Source organism: Sorex fumeus, unplaced genomic scaffold, assembly GCF_029834395.1.
Source record: "Sorex fumeus unplaced genomic scaffold, SorFum_2.1 ptg000098l, whole genome shotgun sequence".
Lineage (NCBI taxonomy): Eukaryota > Metazoa > Chordata > Mammalia > Eulipotyphla > Soricidae > Sorex > Sorex fumeus.
This window is the reverse complement of record NW_026606155.1, coordinates 31,993,806-32,019,506: the sequence shown is the minus strand read 5'-3', so window position 1 is coordinate 32,019,506 and position 25,701 is coordinate 31,993,806. Positions and strand designations below refer to the sequence as shown.

The 25,701-nt window shown below is 40.6% G+C and overlaps 1 protein-coding gene across 2 annotated transcripts in view; it reads right to left on the bottom strand.

Annotated features, from left to right (window-relative positions):
- The window catches only part of PPP2R5E (protein phosphatase 2 regulatory subunit B'epsilon), a 174,040-nt gene that overhangs the window by 52,147 nt on the left and 96,192 nt on the right, over positions 1-25,701 (bottom strand). The window lies entirely within an intron of this gene.

Genomic DNA, 25,701 nt, shown 5'->3' with positions numbered 1-25,701 from the left:
GACTTGCACACAGCTGACCCAGGTTTGAACTCCAGCATCTCATATGGTCCCCGAGCACTGCCAGGAGTAATTCCTGAGTGCAAAGCCAGGAGTAACCCCTGAACATCACTGGGTGTGGCCCAAAAAATAAAAACAAAAAATAATAAAGATATATTAGAACCTAGGATTTTTAAAAATCACACCTAATCTGTTCACAACTGGATAGGATTACAAGATAATGTCCAGGGCATAATTGATCACTTGATATCCCGTTACTCATCGATTTGCTCGAGCGGGCGCTAGTAACATCTCCATTCATCTCTGTCTCATGCTAGTGTAGCCCAATGGCGTCTGCTCGGTCCAGGAACACAAAAACCGTTCATTCAGGGTCTTGACGAAGAAGTCTGACCATCTCGTGGCTGGGTGGCCACGCGATCTTTTAACATCCCATGGAATCCAGTTGTTAATGGCTCTAGTCCAGCAGTCGTCTCCAAATCTCATTATGTGTCCAGCCCATCTGATTTTCGACACCGTGGCAAATGAAACAGCGTCCCTGATTCTCGATCGTCGATGGAGGTCAAAGTTGGAACTCTAGGTTCTTTCTCTCACTTCAGTGAAGCGTGATACTCCAAGCATAGCTCTTTCGATTCCTCTTTGGGAGACCTGAATAGCGCTCATCATGTTTTCGTGGGGCTCAAATCTCTGAGGCATATGTTAATGCAGGAAGAACAGTGGAATAGAAGAGATGTGTCACGAGCCAGAGGTTCTTCGTCCCTTAGCTATATTCCCCACCTCCCCCCTTCAAGAGGGCATAATAACAGACTTATAAATTTGATGATTGATTTCATAATTTCCTATTTATATACTGATTGCTCAAAGAATGGCCAGGAACTGTTGGAACTGGGTAATGAAGAGGTCTAGATTCATCGTGTACTATTCTAATACTTTGACATATAAGATTTCTATAGCAAAATACTGCTTTCTTCTTGGAGTTTCTTTCAATTACTATTGTTCTGGTCCTACTTAGCTGTTCTCTTTTATTGATCTCTGAATATATCCTCCTCTCTGAAGAATTGGATGGTAGAGGGACAAAAGGGGGGAATATGTGAAGAAAACAAGAAAATAAAAGAAAGAAAATACTGTCCCTGAAGCTTTTGCTCAACTTTCTATATGGTGCAGAAAATACTAAACTAAAATAAGTCTGCTTCTCTAAAAGAAGTAAGAAAGGTGTCAGGGGATCTGTATAATCAGAATGAGTTTATTTATTCCAAAAATATGAAGTGCTCACTATGTGCACACGGTTCTATGCACTAGAAAAATAACAATGAACCAAGGCTGATTAAAATTTGTGTCCTGGGGCTGGAGAGATAAAGCATTTGCTTTGTACACAGCCAACCCAGTTCTGATCCCAGGCACCACACATGGTTTTCCCAAGCACCACAGTCAGGAAATTATAGAGCCAGGAGTTAAGTTCTGAGTGCCAGGAGTGATCCTGTGCCCAGAGCCAGAATTAAGCCCCAAGCACTGATGAACGTGATCTAAAAATGGGGAGTGGGGGGGAAGGGGACACACGAGGGGGAGTGAGAAAAGGGAGGAGGAGGGGGGATAGGAAAGGAAAATTAGTTCATCCTTAGGGAGGTTATACTCTAGTTGAAATTACAAGTCCAATTTCCTACCTATGGAAACAAAGCCCAGATGTGTAAACTATGAAAAGAAAATTCCATCCTTTTTTGTTGCATGCACTGGGAAGCCTTAAGAAACTATTTGATTTTTGCTTTTTTTTTGATGGGGACATGGAGGGTGGGGAGCACACTTGTTGGTGCTTAGGGTTACTTATTCTTAGCTCTACACTCAGGGATCACTACTGGCAGGCTGGGGGAGCATATAGTGTCAGGGATCAAACCTGGGTTGGCCACATTCAAGGTACCTGCCCTATCTTCCTTGCTATCTCTCCAGCTGTGATTTTTGCTTTTTATAAAAGGTCACTCTGATAGCTTAGTATGTGAAGAAACTGGAAAAGGCTGAGTTGAAAGTCTGTGAAAGTAGCTATAGACGAGGAGGGTTTGGATTATTGGGATGGTAGCAGAGAAAGCAGACAGAAATTAAGTGATTCAAAAATCGACTCAGGGGGCCTGAGCATGTGGCCAATCCGGGTTCGATCCTCAGCATCCCATAGGACCACAAGCACAGCCAGGAGTAATTCCTGAGTACAGAACTAGGAGTAACCCCTGAATATCACTGGGTATGGCCCCAAAACCAAAAATAATTTTTTCCAAAAATAATTTTTAAAATCTATTCTCTAATATTGCTACAGGTTTGGCTAAATGGGGTGAAGGAAAGAAATAAATTAGGATGAGTCATAGATTTAAGACCAACTGTTCGAGATGGAGAAGTCTCAGAAAGAGAACGCTTCTTTGCAAGTTTCGGTGAGGAAAGCCAGTGGCCCAGTCAGGAATAAGTTAACAGAGCACTAGCAATGGATACATAAGGTGATATAGAAGGATAAATCATCAGCATGTAGAGAATATTTAAAGCCATGGGCCTAAAAGAAACAGGAGAAAAGAAAAGAGACACAGAGATCTCCAACATCTGAAACTAGGGCTGGGGGGCGGGGGGGATGGGCATCTATAGAGACAAACAGAAAGAAGACCTGAAGTCTTTTATGCCAGGATCTGAGAGAGAAGAGTGTCTGTATGAAAGAAAATGAAAATGAGGGTCGGGCGATGACAGCTAAGCGCACATCTTTTTTACAGGAGGCACCAAGCAAGAGAACAGCCCCCAAGCTCACAGATGCTGCTCTGAGGCTGGCAAAAATGAGCACAGAGTAGGAGCTGTAGGATTCTTTGAAGCGGGTATTGTTACCATCCCCAACTTGTCATGAGGAAATGGGAACAAACCCACAGGTGTGTGAAGATCCCAGGTGAGACAACTAAATCTGGGCTGTCAGGTTCCATGTTATATTCTAGAAGAGTAACTTAATTTGCTCTATTTTAGCTCAGATGACTTTTTTTAAGACTTTTTTTTGGAAAAAGGAAAATATACATAAGAATATTTTTGTAATGTCCAGTTGGATGGTTCCCCATTTAAAAAAAAATGTTTACTAATAAGCTGACTTTACACAAGGATGACACCCAAATTCGTGAAGCGTTCCATATTTTTTGGGGCTTGAGCGACAGCACAGCGGTAGGGCGTTTGCCTTGCACGCAGCCAACATGGCCGACCCGAGTGCGATTCCTCCGCCCCTCTCTGAGAGCCTGGCAAGCTACCGAGAGTATCTCACCCGCAGGGCAAAGCCTGGCAAGCCACCCATGACGTATTCGATATGCCAAACACAGTAACAACAAAGTCTCCAATGGAGACATTACTGAGCCCGCTCGAGCAAATCGATGATCAACGGGAGGGCCTTAGGGCCTTAGAAGCTGACTTTCCAATAACCATCAGCCAATGAGGTACTTCTCTTTAAACAACCAGTCATATTCTAACCACAAGGGCAAAGATATTCTGATGACTTGCTTTGAATATTCATTGAAACTTACACACGTAGTTAAAAAAAAGAGAAGTGGCTACCTGGATTTGATGCCCTGTACCATACATGGTCCGCCAAGCACAACCAGGAGTGTAACCCTCCAAAAAATGAGTTTTCATCTCAAATCATTTATATACACAGGGGGTGGGAGGTGGGGGGGTTGAGGAGCCACACCTAGCCGTGCGTAGGGGTTATACATGGTGCTGGGGATCAAACTGACATTGGCTGCATATAAAGTAAGCACCTCGACCCCTGTGCTCTCTCTCCAACCCTCAACTCACCAATATATACCTACTGTATTCTATAAAAAGATGTATTTTCCCACTCCCAAATCAGAAAGCCAAGTGGTTGGGAGGGGAAGAAGGAAAATGCAGAATATGGAGAGTATTTTCCTGTAGTGAAAACTCCAAAGAGTACAGAAACACAGGAAATGCTGCTCCTCTCTACTCTTGGACATACATATTATATACACATAGTTTATATAGTTGTCTCTCCAGACTGATCAAGAATATCAGATGTCACAGTCACATCTGTTTACTTAAAAGTCAGGAGACATCTCTTAGGTGTTCACAAAATAAAAGTTTGACTATATTAATAAGATTGCATTTTGGTTTTGTTTCAATCAAATTCCAATTTAAAGTTCTCTAAGTGATTTGTTATTTGACCTAAAATTTTCAGCTCCATACTTATTCCACATCTCTGGCTTGGGGGCGAAGGGTTGGAAAGAAATCAAAATCATAAAGGAACTAGATATGCTGGTGGACGGTGCGGTGTTGGAATGTTGTAACATGGGACTCTACCATGAAAAGTATTGCAAACCACAGAGCCCAAAATTTAAAAACAAAAAATAAATAATAGCTTCACCTCTTACTATCATATCGAAAGAAAGCTGAGTGGTATTAAATCCAAACAGCAGGTGGTTCTAATGACCTGCACATCTCTCTTAGCTACACTAAGCCATTTCTTCAGATTTGCTTTTCTTGTCATGCATTATTCAGTTTACTTCTAAACTTGCCCAGCAGATGAGTAATGAGGAAGCACGGATCAGCTGGACTGCATAATAAAGAGTTGACTCAACTCCTTAAGAAGTTCTCTAGCCCATCTGGAAAGAAATGTGGAAGCACCTCAAGTATCATGGAAATAGCCAAATCTTCTACATGGCACAAAACAGGTGCTAATAAAAACATCATAAACGAGGCCAGAGAAAAAGTACAGAAGTTAAGGTGCTTGTCTTACGTGCAGCCAGACTCTGTTAAATCCCTGACACAACACATGGTCCCCTGAGCAATGCTAGGAGTGACCCCTAAGCACTGCCAGGTAATGAATGACCCAACCCCCTCACCTTCCCCCTCCCCAAAAAAAAGTCATGAATGAATTGCTCTCACCCTTGAAAATGATTCAAAAGAATAGAAAAACTACTTAACAACAGTCATTAGCAACAGCCTCCAAAAAAGTATTAAGCTGGAAACAACCTTCATACTATCACAGAAGTACATCAAATTAGTGGAACACTATGCAGCATGGAAGATGATGTCTACATAGAAGCAAAAAAAAAAAAATCTAAAAATACGGATTCAGGTGGGGAGATTTGAAAAGGGCATGACTGTAACTCCCAAGGAATAAAAATACATAACCAAAGGGAGATTAAGAAAAGCTCTATTAAAATAAGAAAAATATAGATGAGAAACTAAGTAGATGCTATTATTCCTCTTAGAGAAAGACTTAAGAACTGAAAAAAAAAAAAACCTTAAAGGCAAGATTAGGGGGTCAGAGAGGTAAGTACGGGGGTTAAGGGAAACACCCTGATTGTGGCCAACCCTCAGCACCACATGGTCCCCCCAGCATCACTAGGTGCAGCCCTGGAGGCCCCCTGCACACTGCAGACGTGGCCAGAGTAGTAGGTGACCTTGCTGGGCCTGAGCAGCGCTCCGTCTCAGACTCTCACAATGAAACTACCTGCTGAAACGAAAGAATTGCTGGCAGAGTGCCACAGGCCTCCTAAGCGCCACTTGGTAGGCCAAAAGAGAAATTAAGACATAAGGTAGATACATGTGGTGTTATGCCTTCAATTTCTAGATGAAAATAGACTCGAATTTGAAGAAGATTACTGCTGTCACAAGACTTAAAAATCTGAGCCTCCCACAATGCCTTAGAAACTAGTTCATCAACAAATGACTGAAGGACTGAATGAATGAACTAGTTTGACTCAGAGTCAAGCTCCAAAATTCTGAGTTTAAATCTAGGTCATCTATAGATGGAGCTGGGCTGGGAGTTGTCTCTATACACTTTTTTTTTTTTTTGGAACAACATTTTATATGTGTGAATCTGATTTGAGAAAAGATCCGGTTGCCTTCATGAGATTTTAAAACTTCAAACATTGGTCCAGGGAGCTCACTTAGGAAGTAGAGCACATCATGTGGTCTTGGAGTAAAGCATTAAGGAAAAAGGAGGGAGTGGGGGGAGGGAGGGAGAGGAAGAGAGGGAGCAGGGAGGGAGAAAGGGGACAAAGAGAACCATCTAATATCTGAAAATGATTAAAAAACATTGTAAGATGGTGAATTTGCTTCTGTTCAATTTTCCTTTGGCAGTCACTTCAGATTTCTACCCGAAGGTAAAATGGATCAACAAATGGATCACTACATTATCAAATAGGTAATTGCAGCTGCATGCTTATACAAAGAAAACATTAGCAAAAGCAGCCATGGCATTACTCTCTATCACAAAGCAATTTTGCTAGGACCCTAAGTGGCCCAGTGAAAATGCATAGATATTTTGAAAATTGCTAAGTGTCTCTCTATGAGGTTCTGTCCCAAAATCTTCAAAAAACGGATTATCAAAAATGAAAGAAAGAAATTTTATAGGTAGACATCTTTCCCAACAATTTTCTTTTAATCTGCATTTGTGTCAACACAATGGAAAATGAAAACCTAAAAACAAAGTGTCTTGAGGTTGAAGAGGTAGTTTGGGGGTAAAGATGCTTGCCTTGCTCACGACTCAGCCTGGTTCAAATTCCTAATACAGCCAGGAATAAGTCCTGAACATCACTGGATGTGTCCCAGAAAAGAGAAAGAAGTAGGTGTCTTTGGGCAGGAGAAACAGGTCAAGGATGGAACACAGGCTTTGTATGTGGAAGATCAAATCCCTAACAACACTTGGCCCCACCCACTCAAATGGAAAGAAGTGTCTTGAGGCTTTCACACTCATTTTCATTCCAAAGACATATAATATAATAAACTAAATGTCAGAATCAAACCAGTAGTTTGAGGATACTGCCTTGGCTTCCAAAATATTACACTAAAAACAAAAAGAACGGTTAGGGAAATGGCAGAAATGGCTGTTAAAATCTGAATAAACCCTCCATAAAAGACGGAAAACCTCAAATTAGGAATTCTAGTGAGCAATGTCTAGAACCAGGTCATGTTAGAAAACATCTTGTTCAGTTCTTTCATCCAACATTCAAAAAGACTGAATCAGTTTGCTTTTAGTGTACACAAAATCATAATATTTTAATTTTCAGAGCTCTGATACACCATTTCCACACCCACTGGTGTTAGCAATCAAACCCAAGACTCCTGCATGCAAAACCTATGTTCCAGTCTGTTGAGCCATCTCTAGCTCTCAATCTGATTCTTTAATCTCTTCTTTTCCTCCAATTCTGCCCATCATTGCTTTTTGGAATTTTTATTACTCTCCCCCACCCCTACCCCACCCCATCTCTCCTTTCCCGTAATCTCTTTGCTAATCTTTTGACCTGCCAATGACACCCAAGAGTGCCCATGGGTGCGGTTTACCTACCAGAAGGCATTCAGGTTAGAGCCAATCCCAACATAAACAGGGAAATACAACAAGGTATTCCTGCCCACTGTCTGGTACAGACCCCGTCATCAAGCATCTTGGTTACTGCAACAGTTTCCTCTCTGCTGTTTCTATCTTCACATCCCCTCATTCTCATTTCTTGAATTAGATTTTGAGTCCAATGGCTTCTTATCAATTTATGAAAGCTCAGCATCTACTGTACAATAAATAGAATCGGAATTTCTTTAAGCTAGAGAAAATATACGACAGCAGTTAAACCGGGATTTCATAAAAATAAGTGGGGGAGCAGGTGACACCAAGCAGTGCTCAGAGCTTACTCCTGGCTCTGTCCTCAGGATCACTCCTGGCAGTACCATATGTAGTATAAAGGGATCAAACCAGGGTAACCTATGTGCAGGACAAGTACTTCTGTACTATCTCTCTAACCCTCCCATAAGTAATTTTAGGTTCAAAGTATGACCCACATACTGCATGGAAAACACCTAGACCAAAAAAAAAAAAAAAAGTCACCATTTACCTGAAATTCAAATAAAGAAACCTAGGATTTATTTTCCTTGCTGAATGTAACAGCCCTAAAAGTAAACCTATATTAATTAAGGACCTCTAATGCTTACAGTTCTGGTTTGCTACTGGCACTAGTGCATACAGGGTACAAGAAAAAAAAAGACGGGTACTACTGTCTATGCTGAGGAACAACTGCTGAATTTGTGGAACTGTTCTCTTATTCTTCTGTTTTTCAGTTTACTACTGATGATACTATTAACTGTTAGGGTGCCCTCCGCCCTCCGAAAAAAGTTTCAAAGTCTTAGTGTTAAAGAGGAGGAAAAAACAGTTCCTAAGTGTATGACCTGATAAGCAAAGAAATGTATAGGCATATTTTCACAGGTTTTTTGAGTAAAACAACTTACTAGTCTTGACTTACAATGGCTAAGTAAAACTATTAATATTTAACTAATTACTAAGAAACTACTAAAGAATTAAAAACTTCACTGTTTTCTTTCTGTTTATCTCCACAGAAACTACTAAATTTCACCATGATTCTAACTGACATGCTGTTTAAGGAAAATGGTTCGCAAATAATAAAAGAACAGATGTGGTTAGCACCTATAGCCACCAAGACTAACACTGAACAAAGCACTGGGCTAGAATAATACAAAATAGTTTTTTAAATATTTATCAAATATTTTTTAAAAATTTCTTCTAGTTACATATTTGTTAGCACTAATAATATTTAAAGTTCAAGTACACCAGTCATGTAAGATGATCAGGGGATAGCTTTTATTACAATATAACAAGTCACCTTAAATGGCCTCTGTTACGCTTTACAGTATACTTTTGAGATGACTGAATATTATCATACTTAGATAAAAGAAGACAAATGAGTTCAACTAAAGATTCTGACTTTTTTTACCTGTGAAACTATAATTTTATACAATTATACTACATCCAATGGAAATTCAAAAATTATCACAGCTATGAAATGAATTTTCTTAGATTTACAGCTAAGAAATAAATTTTCTGACCAAACAAACAGTGTGCGGATGATGTTAAGTAGAAAATATTCAAGTAAATAAAAAGGTTTTTATTATTCTTCTGGCTCTATTTATATTAATTTCTAAGTTTTTTCATTGTTTATTCATTCACTCATTCATAATCCATCATGCATTGAAAAGAAACAAAATTACCTAATCAAGCACTTGGACCCAGAGGAAGAATCCTGTAAATGCATACTGACAATGCAGAAGTTAGGTCATCAAGCATTATTTTCATAGTACTATGTGTTAGCATAAAAGACGCATCCAAATAGAACAGTAAACTGGATCTTTGGATAGGGGTGCAGAGGTGGAGGAGATAGACTAAGAATATGAACTAAAATTCTAACTTAATTTTCTAAAATTCTGACTCAATTTTTAACATGTTTAAGTTACAGACTTTTAACATGTTAGAAAATAAAATTAGGCCTAAAGTAGGTGGCTCGATAATCTAGAAAGTGCATACCAATTTCATTTAATTTCTGTTCTTCATAATTAGTGTATAAGTTAAAATTAGGGGTTTTAATCATTTTGAAAGCTCAGAGAACTTTTAAATACTCACTGAGACATGTTTAAAAAGAAACTTTGCACCTAGTCGGAAGTGGAAACCACAGAAGAGTGTGATAATTAAAACACAGACTGGCTTTGGAGGGAAATTACTGATTGAAACACAATGCTAGAGAATTGAGTGCTAACTGAAAGTTTAAAATTTTTGCTATTTGTTTTTTTAATCCAAACATGAGTTTAAAAGATGTGTTTCAGCTGATTCTAAGATCTCTGAGCATAATTACAAGTGGTTTGATATTATTCTCTTTGTTTTTATCAATAATTATCCATCTATAATGACCTTAAAAAGTCACAGTAGTCTGTGACCACTAGCAATACAATGAAAATTCTCAGACAAGATTTCCAGGAGTTATTATTCTAAGTGTATTTACTTGAGTTAAATGATTCCTTTAATCAAAACAATCTCTCTAGTATCCTTGCTTTCCCATCAGTGCATTTCTTAGCCACATAACAGAGACTAAGATATGGTCATACAGAACTGGGGCCAGGATATTCCTGCAAGGCTGTCCACAGTCCTATTATAAAACCGCCTTTGTGGACAAAACACTATGCCTCTGAGAAAGCATTCAGTGAACCAGAACCAAAGACAGTGCGCACTGCTGACACGTGACTAAGAACATGCGCTGCGGACAGGTGTCTGGTTTATTTTACACCATCCGGAAATCTAGAAGAGGACTTAAAAGCTTTCTAAAGTCAATGAAAATCTTATTATTGTTAGACTCTGGGTCATACTTTAAATTGGTATTAACAGGGCTTTCTAGGACATAGCAGTTATTAAATCAAGACTGATTTCTGAAAGAAGACAAAATGAACATCTGAGAATGCTAAAAGATATTGAATAGTCAGTGAATAAGACAGAAAGGTAAAAACCGTGCATCGACCAGTTTGAATTTCTCAGTAGGTAACCAAATTCAAAAGACAAGATGAAAGTAACAGAAATTTGGGGCAGATACTATTTTCCAAACTCAGAAGGATATTGTTATTTTTTCTTATATTTCCTTTATCAGGTGTTTCTTTCCTAATTTACTAATTATATACACTGTTTAAATTAATGTGGACTCAAAGGGGGGGAAATCTGTTTCTGTTGTTGCGATTGCTGTTTATAGCAACAGGAATAATAGACACTGATAATTTTTATGAAAACTGATGTGACTGAAGCTAGGACTTGCTGAGACACTGAAATGGAGCACTGGCAACTATTATCAGCCCACTAGAAAGGTAGAACAGAGAATCAACAGAATGAGAAAATATAAATGAAATGCAAGTACATGCTACTTTTGTATTTGTTTGAGGAATACAACATTTAGCCATAAGAGACAAAAAAAAAATGGAGTAGCTAAGTGAAAGAAAGGCCTTTGTTTTATATATTTTGGGGCAAAGGAGGCCCACACTTGTAAGTCTTAGCATGAAACGTAACAGAAAGTAAAGCATAATCTGGAACTTGAGACATCAAATGCAGAACTCAAAGCAATGTTTGAAAGCCATCATTCCATTTACCAGTGAGTATACATGCAAATCTTTAAAGGAAAAAAATATAGCAAGATAGCAAGTGAAATGACACTGAATTCTTGACATGCTGCTCTTCTAATACTCAAATCTATAACCTTTTCCCTGATGATTTGTTTTCAAGGTGCATGCTATCCTGAATTCCACTGTTTTCAGTTATCTACAAAACAGTTTCAACATTTTGCTAGCATCAAATCGAATCTGGTACCCAGCTTATCGTCCCTGACTTCTACTTCCCCCTAAAAAAATTAATTCTCTTCTCACCTTCTTTCTGTTAATGGCCAAACTGTTCCAACCTTTGAAATGTTCTTTCATTCTTCCTCTCTTTTATGTGATACATCCAATTTGTCAACAACTCATTTCATTTATTCCTTCGTAATGTCTGTGTGGGCTAATAGCAATGTTACTTTTTATTAGTGGAAAACTAGAAATGGTTTAAATAATCTCAAATGGGAAAACAATTTTATTTCCATACAATGGACTACTAGGCAGCAGTATATTTATATGTATACACACACACACACACTGAATCATGCAGCATGCAGCAGAGATTTCTCAAAGGGTGAATGCATGTCTTGCACTGTGGAGGCCCCCTGTTCAAATTCCTTGCATGGCATGTCCCCCCATTCACTGCTAGATATAGCGCAGATGGAGCACTGCCAGGATGGTCCTGGTGGCCCCCAACATTGCCACACACAAGAAGCACCACATCACTGGGCCAGAGCACTGACTGTTCAGGCAAACACATCCATGGAGAATGCTGGAGAGGTCTCTGGGTCCCCTGAGCACTGCCTGGGAGTTCTTGACCACCCAAATAACAATATTTAACTGCATCAAAAAAATATTCATATCATAATGCTAAAGAAAACCACTTCTTTTTCTTCTTCTTCTTCTTTTGGGGGGGTGGGGGAGGGCAGGCTGTAAAGCAGTGCTCAGGTGGTACAGTCTTGGCACTACTTGGCCAAGCGGGCCAGTAGCTCAATACTAAGGCATTAGCATGGGCGCCAGTGTCACCCCAGCAGTGCTCCAGGGCCTCCAGAGCTACATACACCAGTGAAGAGAGCCAGTGGTACTAAGATCACAAAAGCACCGGAGCATAGCCCCGGACTGTGAAACAACCCAAAGTCCACCTAAAGCAGTACTCCCAAAGTGAGCAATACCACCTGACTGGAGAGCAGAGCCCTGGGAAAAAAACAGGATGGAGGGGTGGTAGTAACCCCGGGTGCAAATGACAGTATTTTCTGTTTGTTTGCTTAAAGAAGGTAGTTTTCCAGAGGGGTATTGAGGATATCCCCCCCCCCTCGCCCCTCAATCCCACACACACACCCTTCCAGTAAAGGGGGCAACAGGATGGATAAATTTGGGAACTTCTGGTTTAAATGTTTTAGCGCTTAAGAGGGAAGATTCATATAAAAATAAACCAAGGGACACTGGTCAAATCCAACCAATGACAAGGTTTAAATAATGAATCTATGAAGTTTTCTTCTGATTATCACAATGTTCTTTGATAAGTTCAGGCTGAGAGTATACACACACAAGTTCTACACAACCCTCATTTCCTTATCCTTTGCCACCGTCTAACTAAATTAGAACTACCGCTCACTCCAGTTCGTTAAAGGGGTGGGGAGTTGGAGGGGGGTCAGGAGGGAAGGAAAGGAACAGGGATGGGGATGGGGATAGAGAGATAGTACAGCAGGTAGAGTGTCTTCCATGTGGTCAACCAGGGCTCGATCCTGCGCACACATATGGTCTCCATGCCCTGCCAGGAGTTATCCCTGAGCAGAGGCTGGAGGAAGACCTAAATACTACCAGGTGTGGCCCCCCAAACAAAAACAACCCCTCATCCTCCCCCCAAAAAAACAATTAGTCATCCTGTCTTAAATATGTCTGCGTCCTCCTTAAAGGAGCAAGGAAAAAGGAACTGCCTTTCATTACATTTCACCTCCAGTTCTAAAGCCTTACTAACCCTGTTTACCATCTACAAGATTAAATTGTATCTCTGTAATCCCCTTCCACCCCAGTCTGCTATTTACCCACAAACTCCGACCAGGAACCTTCTAGTCCTGCGAAGCTTCTCTTTCAGGATTCAACTCTACTCAAGACAGACATAACTTTTTACCTGCTGACATGGTGACAATATTCTGTAAAATTAATTCTTGCCAGGAGTCTATTATTTCCACACAAAACCATAATCACAAGGAAGTAATATTTCATATACAGAGACAAGTATATTGCACTGACTCCAAAATTGGAAATGTAACAGTGAAATCCAAAAGTGAAGATTTGTTGATATTAAATCTTAGAATCCAAAAATAGAGCTTGTAAACACTGCAACAATCCTGTTGCTCAGGGCGTATAAACACAGAGCAGGCCCTGGGCTGCAGTCAGTACTTCAATGACCACTGAGGGGCTCACAAGGTTTTGCTACATTTCACTGAGGAAATCCTCAAACAATACCACTACAGGTAAACTGAAAGATTCCTCCAAGAACAAGTACACAAAAGGTGACTGATAAAAACACGATCACCAGGGGATTCTTGAAAGCATATATTCTAACAACTTTCACCACTTTAGAATTCAAAAGAAAAATTAAGGCTCTTCACTTATAAAGCAGTGCACACAAATGCTTGAGACTCCTAATGTACAGTTCCAGCTTTTGAGTATGTGGTCTCAGAAGAAATCACTGAAACAACAGAAAATACTGCACACGCTCATCCAGTCCCTTGCTCGATACGTGTCTGTCTCTATGACTCTTCATGAGCAGAACAGAGTTGAGCAAGCTGAGCAATCTGGTGAGTCAGGAAAACAAAAGCACACCTGAACAGCATCTGACCCCAAATGAGTATCACTTCCGGCCGGCATAACAGGCTACTCCGGCGAGACAGAAAGAGGCTTCCCTGATCCACTTCTCTACTTCACTGGTGTTTGCTGCGGGGGTCAGGAATGTGGGTGTTTGTTTCTTTGGAAAGAAACCAGAGAGGGCTCTCCAGACAGGAACTATCCACCAACCTGTTAGTTTACACTTTAAATGCGCAGCTAAAGGTCACTGCCTCCTGATTATTTTACACTCAAATAACTAGCTGCACAACAAGACCTAACTGACTCTCCCCTTCGTCCCTTAAGACAGCAAAAAGTTCTACTTTCCAGCACCTCCTCTATTATCCAAACTTACCAGCTACTTCTAACTTTTCTATTAGGAAAAGCCAAAATACCCTCAATAAGAAGCCCACTTTATACCAGAGTTCTAATCTCACAAAGTTTTGACATCTTCACTGCACTGGAGCACTGTCCTCCCATTGTTCATCCATTTGCTCGAGCGGGCACCAGTAATGTCTCCATTGTGAGACTTGTTACTGTTTTTGGCATATCGAGTACGCCACGGGGAGCTTGCCAGGCTCTGCCATGAGGGTGGGATACTCTCAGTAGCTTGCCAAGCTCTCCGAGAGGGACAGAGGAATCGAACGTGGGTCAGCCGCCTGCAAGGCAAAAGCCCTACCCACTGTGCTAGAATTCTACAACACCTCACAGCAACTCAGTCAGTATCTAATACCTAGTATCTAGCAAGTCCAACAGTTTCCTGCATTTCTGAAAGATCTGCAAATGTTCTGTTCCCCACTAAGCTTGCTTATTCACTTTAGAAAAAAGTAAATTTGCACCCCAACTTACCAAACTGTTGAAACCATTTCTATTCAGAAACATCTTCTCCTCTACGTATCAGCCCTCACCCTCCCAAGCAATGGTAGTAGGGGTATTAAGACCATAGGCTGCTTTCAGCTCTGATTTTTGCTCTGCTTATTGCTCCCCCAGGTCAAAAGCCCATAGGCTGTCTTTGCCTCACATCTTTCCAGTTTTCCCTTCTCCAGTATTCAGTCTGCCCCCCACCCCCACCCCCACCCCCACCCCCTATTCATCATTGTTAGTACATTTTTACTCTTATCTTACCCTCACTTTCCAGAGGCAACTTCCTCCACAGAAGTCACTAGATAGCATATTTCTTCTTGTTTTCATCTGGGAGATCTAGTTTGGCTTTTAAAATTGGTAAGTAGCCAACTACCCTTCTGGAAATGACCTGCTCATTGTTTTCTTGCCAAAAGCTTGCCCTGAGCACTACCGTCTGAGAATTCCACATTAAGGACAATCATTTTCTCTGTTTTGTTGGAGTTTCTTTTTCAGCTAATAATGCGACACCGTGGTGCAACTAGCTTTCTCTCCTTAAGAGAACTGACCAATAAAATCTCTCCCATTTCTCTCTCTCTTCCAAGTTCCAGAATTATCCATGACTCTTAAATGTGCAATAGTTCCCAATCACCTAATCCATTTTCTGGGTAGATTTTTTTTCCAGCATATCTTCCGTTTTCAGGGTTAAATTAAACCATGGAAGAAGAAACCAAAACTTGAATGCAGCACTGTATCTTATACTCCACAATTCTGCTGCCAACACGGGAGCTGGGAAGGGGGGAAGGAGGGGAAGCATTCTCATTACAAGGAGATGATAGTATTGGGTAAATCAGCGCTAGACAAGTCACAGCTGTCAAACAATTTTAAGTATCCTGAAAACTCTGAACAATCTGTAAAGCAGTTAAGCCAGAAGGACTACAGCTTGTAAATGAAGCAAATAGCAATCATGAAAAGCTTAGTTGCTTCCTGTGCAGAAACCCTGCTCCTCAGCACATTTAAATTAAAATTAAGCACATTAAAATCCCTGTCAGATTCCTTGAGAGAAAACTTGCAGGAGGAAATGGTCAATTATTAATATATTAGGGACATGAATATGAAAGGCTATCAAAATAATTTTAATCAGTTAAATAAGGGCAGTAAAACACACACACACACACACACACACACACACACACACAATTGTGTACATGAGTGCCCAAAGACTGACAGGCCTTGACATAACTATAAATTTCAGTGCCTAGGCTTAAAAAAATTATATTAAACAAAATTCTTAAAAGTAAAGTTTCCCCACATTTAAAAAATTAAAATCCACAGTGTGGGAAAATATGAGGTAATTTACTGTAAAGAGACAGGAAAAAAAAAAAAGCTTTCAAGCCAGATTTCATTCGAAGTAGAAAACGTGATGAATCCAGCTAAAGAAAAAGGTAAATCTGGAAGGAATGGAAGGGTAGTCCATGAATAATAATAGTAATAACGACATCAAAACTTGATAAAGTTACTGTGGTACCTTTAGAGGATTAAAATCCACACCAAAACACACAACTAGGAAAATGGCAGGACTGAGCCAGGTCTGTACCTGACCCAGAAAAAACAATGAAAACGAAAAGTAAACTGTAGCGCTTCCAAAGACTAAAAGTCCAAGGGAAACAGAGGAATGGAAATACCTCCTGTGAACACCATCTCACTCCCTGCTCCCCATCCACGCCATCCAAGCAATAAGGGAGTCATTCATTTCTTGGCCACTAATGGACTTGTCTGCTTTTAATGGCGAAACAAAGAGCACAGCATGGGGGCAGAGCCTATAAACTTAGAGGAGAGGATCATTTTAAGAACTGTAGTTTGGGTGGGACAGAGTTTTGACACAGTCATCCTCTCAGGTTCCTCCCACCCTTCACCATGTATTCTTATTTTCACCCCCAAAGAATGGCAGAACAGGGCAAGAAAAGTTTAAAAAAATGGATTAAAGACCTTGATATTAGGGGCTGCAGAGTGAGGATACAGCCAGTATAGTGTTCGCCTTGCACAAGAGTTACACCTAAGCACAGGTTGGTGTGCCCCTCCCATAGAAGACCTTGATATGAGACCTGATTCCATAAATTGTATCAGTAAAACATAAGCAGAACTCTTCAGAACATCAAACCTGCTGAACCTTCAATGATTCAATGCCAACAGACAAGCAAACAGACACAAAAATAAACAGATGGAATTACATCAAATTAAGAAGCTTTTGCACTGCAGAGAAAGGATGAACAGAACAACAACAACCAAAACAAAAAACCACCCCACAGATTGGAGAAAATATTTGCCCACAACTCATCTGACAAAAGGCTGATATAAAGCACTGGTAAGACAGAGCAAAAAATAAATTTTTAATGGGAGAAGAACAAAAAAAAAGAAAAACTTCCTGAAGAAAGACACACAGTTGACTAATAGGTCACTGTCACTGTCCTCCCCTTGTTCATCGATTTGCTCGAGTGGGCCCAGTGACATTGTGAGATTTGTTACTGTGTTTGGCGTATCAAATACGCATGGGGAGCTTTCCAGGCTTTGGTGTGCGGGCGAGATACTCTTGGTAGCTTGCTGGGCTCTCCGAGAGGAGCAGAGGAATTGATCTCGGGTTGTTCATGTTGGCTGCGTGCAACGCAAATGCCCTACCCGCTGTGCTATACCTCCAGCCCTGACTAATAGGTATATGGGAAAATGCTCTGCATCACATATAATCAGGAAAATGCAAATCAAATCAACAAGATTTGTTTTCTCACACCAGGAAGAAATTTCAAAGAACAAAACAACCAATGTTGGTGTGGATGAGGGGAAAAGGGAATCTTCATTCACTGCTTCACTGCTGGTGGGAATGTCAACTGGTCTGGCCATTTTGGAAAACAATATGAACACTTCTCCAAAAAAAAAAAATGGAATTACGCTTCCCTATGATCTAGCAATCACACTTTGGGACATCATCTAGAAAAAGGGCCCAAAATATCAGAACCAGACAGACAGTTCAGCAGGCAGGCTCTTGCCTTGCACACAGTCAACCAGAGTTCGATCCCCAGCACCCTATATGGCCCCCTGAGCACTGCCAGGAGTAACTACTGAGTGCAGAGCCAGAAGTAACACCTAAGCATAGCATATGCCCCCCACCTCGCTATTCAGATTATCCATTCAAAATATCTATTCAGAAAAGACATCTGCATTTTATGTCTACTACTCATAATAGCCAAAATCTGGAAACAAGAGAGGTGCAGATATCTTTGCCTCTCTCTCATATGTGGGATATAAGAAGTACAGCATGCATGGGGTGGGAGAGATTGTACAGCAGGCAGGGACTATCTTGCACATGGTCAAACCTGATTGATTCCCAGCACCCAATATAGGACTCAGAGCACCGCCAGGAGCTATCTCTGAGCACAGAGCTAGGAGTAAACTCTGAGAGAGCACCACAGGAGGAGGGAGTCAGGGAGAGGGAGATGGAGAAGACACACAGAAAGGAGGCAGGGGGGAGTGAAGGGGGAGGAGGCAGAGGAGTAGGAAGCATGGCAGCAGTTAGGACACCGAGGTAACGGTGGGAAAAAACAGACACCCTGGCAGAAGATGTGTGCTGGAACATGACACACAAGAAACCATGCTGTGCACTTTTAACAATTATAGAATGACACAGATAAAGCAATGTATTTTAAAATAAGGCAGACAGGTAGAAGGGTGAAAGAGAGAATTCATGTAAAAATGAATACATTTCCACTAGCTGGTCTGGCCAACTCATGCCAGACACAGTAACAACAAAGTCTCCAATGGAGACGTTACTGGGCCCGCTCGAGCAAATCGACGATCAACGGGAGGGCCAACTCAGAAGCAACCGAAAATACAGGGAAACGCTTACTCTCATCTACTGAGCTATCTCACCTACCCAGGAGCCCAATCTTTAGTATTTTTTGTTTTTTTGTACCAGGGGTTTTAAAAAAGGAGACTCAGGCAAATCACTGAATCACATCCCTGGCCCAAAGTTTTCAAAGTTTTAGCTTCAGTTTGAAATGAATGATTCCAGGAAAGCATCATGACAGAAAGTAAGATCCCCGGGGTTGGAGAGAAAGAGCATGGGTTTCAGTGCTGCTCTGCCAGCTCCCCATGTGAGTACATTTGGGCAAGTTTCTTCACCTCTCTCTACTTTCTCTATATGACTTATAAAGTAATATACATTGTAATGCTACTTACTTCAATAGGGCTATTATGAAGACTGGATTAAATCATATGCAGTTACTATAGATTATTATGCTAATGATGAGAAGAGTACACGTATGAACTATATCATATATAGAGATACATATATAAATAGATATTTGTGAAGAACTCCCAAGGATTATGTATTGAACTGCAAAGCCTAAATTATCTAACTACAGAACAACTATCAAAACTGACATACAATATTATTTTGTTTTGGATTTTTGTCTGTTTCATTTTGGGTGATACCCACCAGCACTCAGGACTTATTCCTGGATCTGTACTCAGGGATCATTCCTGGTGAGACTTGGGGTACCATACAGGACGCTGAAGATGGAACCCCAGCTAACCACATGCAAGGCAAGAGGCCTACTCATTCCACTATCATCCCTCTTCCCCCTCCTTGCCCCCCCACCTCCCCCCCCCCCCCGGCCAACATAATGAAACAGAAAATCTGAAGTCTCGAACAAATAGTTGAGAAATTCAATTTTTTTTTTTTTGCTTTTTGGGTCACACTCAGCAATGCATAGGGGTTACTCCTGGCTCTGAACTCAGGAATCACCTCTGGCAGTGCTCGGGGGACCATATGGGATGCTGGAAATTGAACCCTGGTTGGCCGCGTGCAAGGCAAACACCTTACCCCGCTGTGCTATTGCTCCAGCCCTAGAAATTTAATTCTTAAATACAGAGGGACCAGAGCAGGTAAAAAACTTGCATGCGTGTGGCCAAGCACTCTCCTGCCCATCCCCCGCCTCCCCCCCCCAAGATATTGAATTCAGGGGCCACAGAGACTGTACAGGGATCAACACACTTGCCTTGAAATTGAACTCTGGATTGGAGAGCTAGCTTAACAGGCTGAACAAATGCCTCACATGTGGAAGCGCCGAGTCAAACTCTTCCAGCACACGGTCCTCTGAATACAAAGTCAGCAGTTGACCCTGAGCACTGCCCACAAGAAACTGAATTCATTAGTAGAGACTTTCCGATAGAAGACTCCTGACCCAGATGGTTTCACTGGCAAAATTCCCTAAACACAAATACACAAAACACACAAATCCTGAAATCAACAGCAAGAGATCCAACTAACCTTGTAAATATCAAGCCATAGATACTCTAAGAAGCTAGATGAAAGTTGCTAACTTTAAGTATCAACTAGAGAAAACGGGTGGAGCAGGGGAAGGGGGGCACAGGCCAGGATGTTGCTTAAGTGGCCCATCACATGCCCCCTGCATGTGCCAGGCCTGGAGTATAAGCCTCAGCACTGGTGGGCTGTGGGATACCCCTGGCCCTGGCAGCACCAGCACTGCCAAGAGTCCCCCAGGATCCCCATACAACTGTTTTCTAAAAACAACTTTACAGCACAAAGTAATCATAATTAAGTGACAAGTAAGGAAGGGATATATGCCTGCCAGTTTTTTTACTCAGCAATAAATCATAAATGGTAACAATAGGATCTTAATTTTGCACAGTGAATTTTCTAGGTCTCATTCAAAAAAAAAAGGCTTCTAGTATTCTTCATTTTGATCATCTTAAAATATTATCTAAGTGCCAAAGAATGCTTTCCTTTCTCCTAGGTCCTATGCTTAAATTGTCACTTTCTAAATGCCTTTCCCAGATACCACTTTATTCTCTTCAATTATGTACATATTAAAAAAAATTTTTAAACAGCCTGCCTCTCCACCACCCCACATGGCTCACATCCAAAAATCTTATCTCCTTTGGATCACCTCCAAGGCAAATTCTGGCTATGATGTATAGTTGTATTCCTTATCAGATGCAGGAAGACAAAAAATAGAAATTTCATATTCCCCCTGGTAGTTATTATTCCCAAGGCTACTTTTAGACAGTTGTTATTTTATGGAAAGAAACTCTCTGTCCTTCAGAGTATGAAGTTAAACAAAGCACTCCTAAAATTCTGTGGAGGCAGACTCTCAGACCTTTAATTGCAACTTTGTAATTTTCTACAAAATTATATTGTCCTACTAAGAGGCTAACCAGAACAAAGACTTCAGTTAAATCAAAGAATGTATGAGAAAATACTTAGAAAACCAAGTGACAAGGTATAATTTGAATTGGGAAAAACAAAAGTTTATGAAGACTTCAACAGAAAGGAAATAGCTGTTCAACATTTTTATGCTAAAATTACATTAACTTTGGAAAATCATATATTTTATACTTTGGAATTTACAGAAGATATATATAAAGTAGGGCTGGACTGTGAAACTAAGTTAAGTCATAATCATAATGGTAAAATACGGAAATAACCAATGCGACAAGGTATACTTTCTGCCAGAGAGGCAGGACAAGATTTGACTCTGAAGACTGTACACCCAAGATTCTACCACTACCCATGCAATCATTATCTACAATCATTGCCTCAGCTTTCTCTGAGTTCCTGTACTCCTGCTGACTCATTAGCTACCACCTCACCACTGCACCAAGGCACACTGATTCCTGGTATCTCCTGGAATCTCCATCACTGTTCTTTTTCTCACCTCTTAGTTTCATCAATCTCTTAGTTTCCACATCTGAGTGTCCCGTAAACTCTAAGTTAATGCCTCAAAATACAACCCCTCTGCTTCTACCCCAAATATGCTCACTCCTACTCCTTCTCAAACAGCACGGCAAACTACCTAGTTCACAAAACTATCCTAGACCTCTTTCTCTCTCTGAGTCCACATATCATGGGAAATGCTGATTTCACTTTTTATCTCCTGTGTCTCAAAGGCCACCCTTTGCTCACTTTCTCTACACTTCCACGTGAATGCTTGGTTAGGTCCTCCACAACTCCTTGAATATTACAGTCCCTCTAGCCAATTCCTTTCAGTTTTCAATTTCGGTTTCCTCCAACCTCATCCACAAATATGACCATATCACTCCCCTGTTTAAAACCTTTCAGTGTTTATTAACTCTCTATGAAATTCTTTTAGGATCTGGCCCTCATTTGCACTTCAATTGCCACCATCAATCCCATTCCTCAACACATATATTCCCTCCCTCCCTGCCTCCCTTCCTTCCTCCCTCCCTCCCTCCCTCTCCACCCTCTTTCTCTACTGTAACAACACAGCACTATTTTTCTTTTCCCAAAAATATCGTGTCATTTGGGAATTCTTTTGCATCACATACTTTATTTCCATTTTAGCACCTTCAGCCACCTAAAAAAGGCATATTCACCTTTTAGTGCCCCAGTTTTTTAAAAAGCCCTCCTCTCTGTAAAAGTGTTCCTCACTATTCCAATCAATTAATCTTGAATTAATTCCCCCGTTCTCACAACATATCAAAAACTCATACACCAAGATCAAGTGGGGCTCATCAAAGGGATGCAAAGATGGATCAACATAATCTCCTGTCCCTCTTCTCCCTCCTGCCTGGTTCATACTTTATTAACGTAGTTATCATAATATCTTACTATCTGTTCACATGAACATTCTTTTACTGAGTTTGTAACTGAACAGGATCTTATCTGTTTTTATCATCAAATATAATGTTGCTCGAAGTCACTTAGAAAAAATGTCCTGGAATGAACTAAACTAATGTTTCCATTAATAAAATTTTATCTCAGATTTGAACTATCCCCAAAGTGATTTTCCAAAAAAATACTAATAGGTTCTACACTCTGGACAACCAAAAGGGTTATTCCTAATGACTGAACTGAAGGCCTCAAACACACAAGGCATGTGCTCTGTCACTTAAATCACACCTCAGTCCTAAAAGAAATAACTTGAAAATAAAAATAAGTGAATATTAAAAATATATGAAATTTTTTTTTGCATTTGCGGCCGTGCAACCTCTTATCTTGTCTGTTCTGTTGTCTGTTCTCACTCCAGCAGGTTACCGAGAGTCTCCTGCCCGCATATATGCCTGACTGGGAACACCTGTACAGGTGATTAGAGGTTGCCCCAAAAGCCTCCACCCCTCTCAGAGAGGCCACAGAGAGTATCCTGCCCACACAGCAGAACCTGGCAAGCTATCCGTAGCATACTCGATATGCCAAAAACAGTTAACAATGATGGTCCTCATTCCCCTGACCCTGAAAGAGCCCCCAATATGCCATTGGGCTACACTAGCACGTGACAGGGATGAATGGAGATGTTACTAGTGTCCGCTCAAGCAAATCAATGAACAACGGGGTGAGAGTGATATATAGTGATTGAGTTTGGGTCCAAAACTTTTTAACACAAGATTACATGAAAAGCCAGAAATTCTAAGGTATCTTTCAAATGAATGCATGATAAGAGAATAGGAAAGGAAAAATATATTGATTAAAATATTAGCTTAAAGTGGAAAAATTACTACCTAAAGGAGAGAAGTCCAACATATGAGATGATGCAAAGAATATGACAAAACCTAAAAGGAAGTGGAAGTCCTGATTTTCTCTTTCCTATCAGGAGAAATACATACGATAAACTTAACTAGGCTATCTGGACAATGGTTTGTAAACCTTTATAACGGGAAAATCTATTCTTAATTTCTTAGTCTTTGCTGGAAGGAAATGAGTTTGTGGTTTTTCAGAATTGGAAGGAGGGAAAAAATTCTCAATTCCTTCCACTTACAATAGGAGAGGAGGCTTAGAGACAAAATTATTTCATCAAGTTCTCACTATTAATTACCTGAAATATGGAAAATTAGAACAATAGCTGCAACAAGCCCTCTGTCTGGGGTTCTTTCAACTGTCTCTTCTGCAGGTATATTGGGGCCAAATTGCTTTTGTTTTGTTTTATTTATGCATAAACAGTTCTTTTCTTCCTGAATTCTAGCAGCATATAGGTGATATGCATTTTGCTAGAAATGATTCTATAACTCCTAGATTAATTTCATCTGTCAAACTTTTTCTCTAACAGGAAATGCAACTCTTAAAGTATAAATCCCTGAGGCTGAGTCAAAGGCTTTTGGTAATAACACTGACACCAGAATATGCCTTCATAAGTCATCACTCATCCTGGAATGTGAAACCAGGCATCAAGAGCAATATGGTTCCAGCTATTCATATGGGGCAGCAACACCCTGCTTTTTAGACCATACGTGTATTTGAAAAGATGAGAACCAAGATGTACAGAGCACAACAATTTACTCCCTTAAGTTGAGTGACACTTTGTAAAGCAGGGTAGAAGAGTGTGTTGAGTGAATTAATAGTAGAACCGGGTAGAGGACTGTGACCATCCCTCCTCTAATTTATGTCCCTCTCCAAGCACCACACAAGCACTGGGATTCCCTAGACAGAAGACTCCATCCCATGCAATGGAGCAAGTATTTGTGGCCAGAGCCAGCATCTGAGGCAAAGTTTGTGTGGTTCCAGTCCTACCTTTCTACTCTACTACCACATTCTCTGTAAATGCTCTAGATAGCTTGAAAACTGTGTACTATTAGTAATTAGAAGTCTCAAAAGTGAAATGAATTGCACCTGTAAGAACCTTAAATACACACACACCCCATCTCCCCACCCCCACCTTGACATCGATCTTCTTTGAGCAAACAGTAAATGCCCTCTGACACAGAGGCTACTACTGATGATCCCTGGATTGACTGTTCAGCATCTCTACCCCCTTAAGTGCCCCCCCCCCGCCACCTCCCACTGCTATCACTCAGTTGAGTAAGCACTGATCTAGGAAGTTCACTGTTGAATGTCTTAGAATAACAAGCACATTTCAGATTCAGTGCCCGCTAAGGTGGGGGTTCAAGTTTATTTTTAAGGACATAATCACACACAAATGACAGAAGTATTTTTCTCTTCTGGGGAGGAGAGGTGTGGGGGCTGGGGAAGGTAAAGGGAGAAGAGAAAATGGTTCTTACTGAAAGTGATTTAGGACCAATGTGGTTTGGGTTCATAAGAACAAATTAAGTTTGGGTTTTTTTTTGGGGGGGAGGCAAGGGGAGATTATGCCAAATGCCACATTTAATAACTATACAACAACATTAATATATTCATCAAAATATAGTAATTTTAAATGTCCATATTTTATGAGGAAATTCATTCACCCAACAAACTCCAGGTCTGGAAGACATTCCGGAGATCACAGAGACATGCAGGATACAGTTCCTTGAGGAACTTTCAGAGTTTTAACAGAAAAATCAGATAAATGTGTAGAGCATTTATACTGGGGGACAGTTGGGGAGGAGTAAAAATGAACAAATTCCAAATAGTGGGATTTCCAAGAAGCAGAGAAATCACAGCAAGGAGAAGTCTCCTGGTTTTTCAGGAAATAGTGGAAGCTTATTAGGCCAGGAAGTGAAAGGAAGGGGAAAATTAGAAACAGAGGCAGGGGGCAGGGAAAAATGAAGGCACAGAAACCAGGTGAGAGAAGGGAGCTATTAAAAAACAAATCAGGAAATAACACAGATGGTCCCAAGCAAAGGGAAACCAATATATGTGCAAGCATATTATTAGGGTGCTGCTTATATAAATTATCACAATAAATACATATATTACCGAGCTATAAAAATAGAGGCAGTGTGCTGAAAGCAAGGTATAGTGTGAATATAGCATGCACCATTTGTGCATTTAGAAAAAAATAGTATTTACACACACATATATATATACATATTCATAGATTATTCATGGAAAAATACAGAAGAAAGCCATAAATAGCAGTGACCTCTTTTAGTTGTAGACATAGATTAACCAGAGGGCAGTGCTCCAGAGAAGACAGGTGAACTAGAATCGCTCCAAAGTATCAGGTCAAAGGTTTAGATGGCATGCAGACTCTAGAGCAGAGTTTCTCAACCCGGGCAGTACAGACATTTGAGGCCAAGGACTCTTTCTGTGGAGGCTGTCCTGTGCATTACAAGCTGTTTAGCAGCAGTCCTGGCCTCTACCCTAGACAGTGGTAGAACCCTATTCCCGCCCCGCCCCCGCCCCCTGCTGCCAAATCTCTGACCCTACTG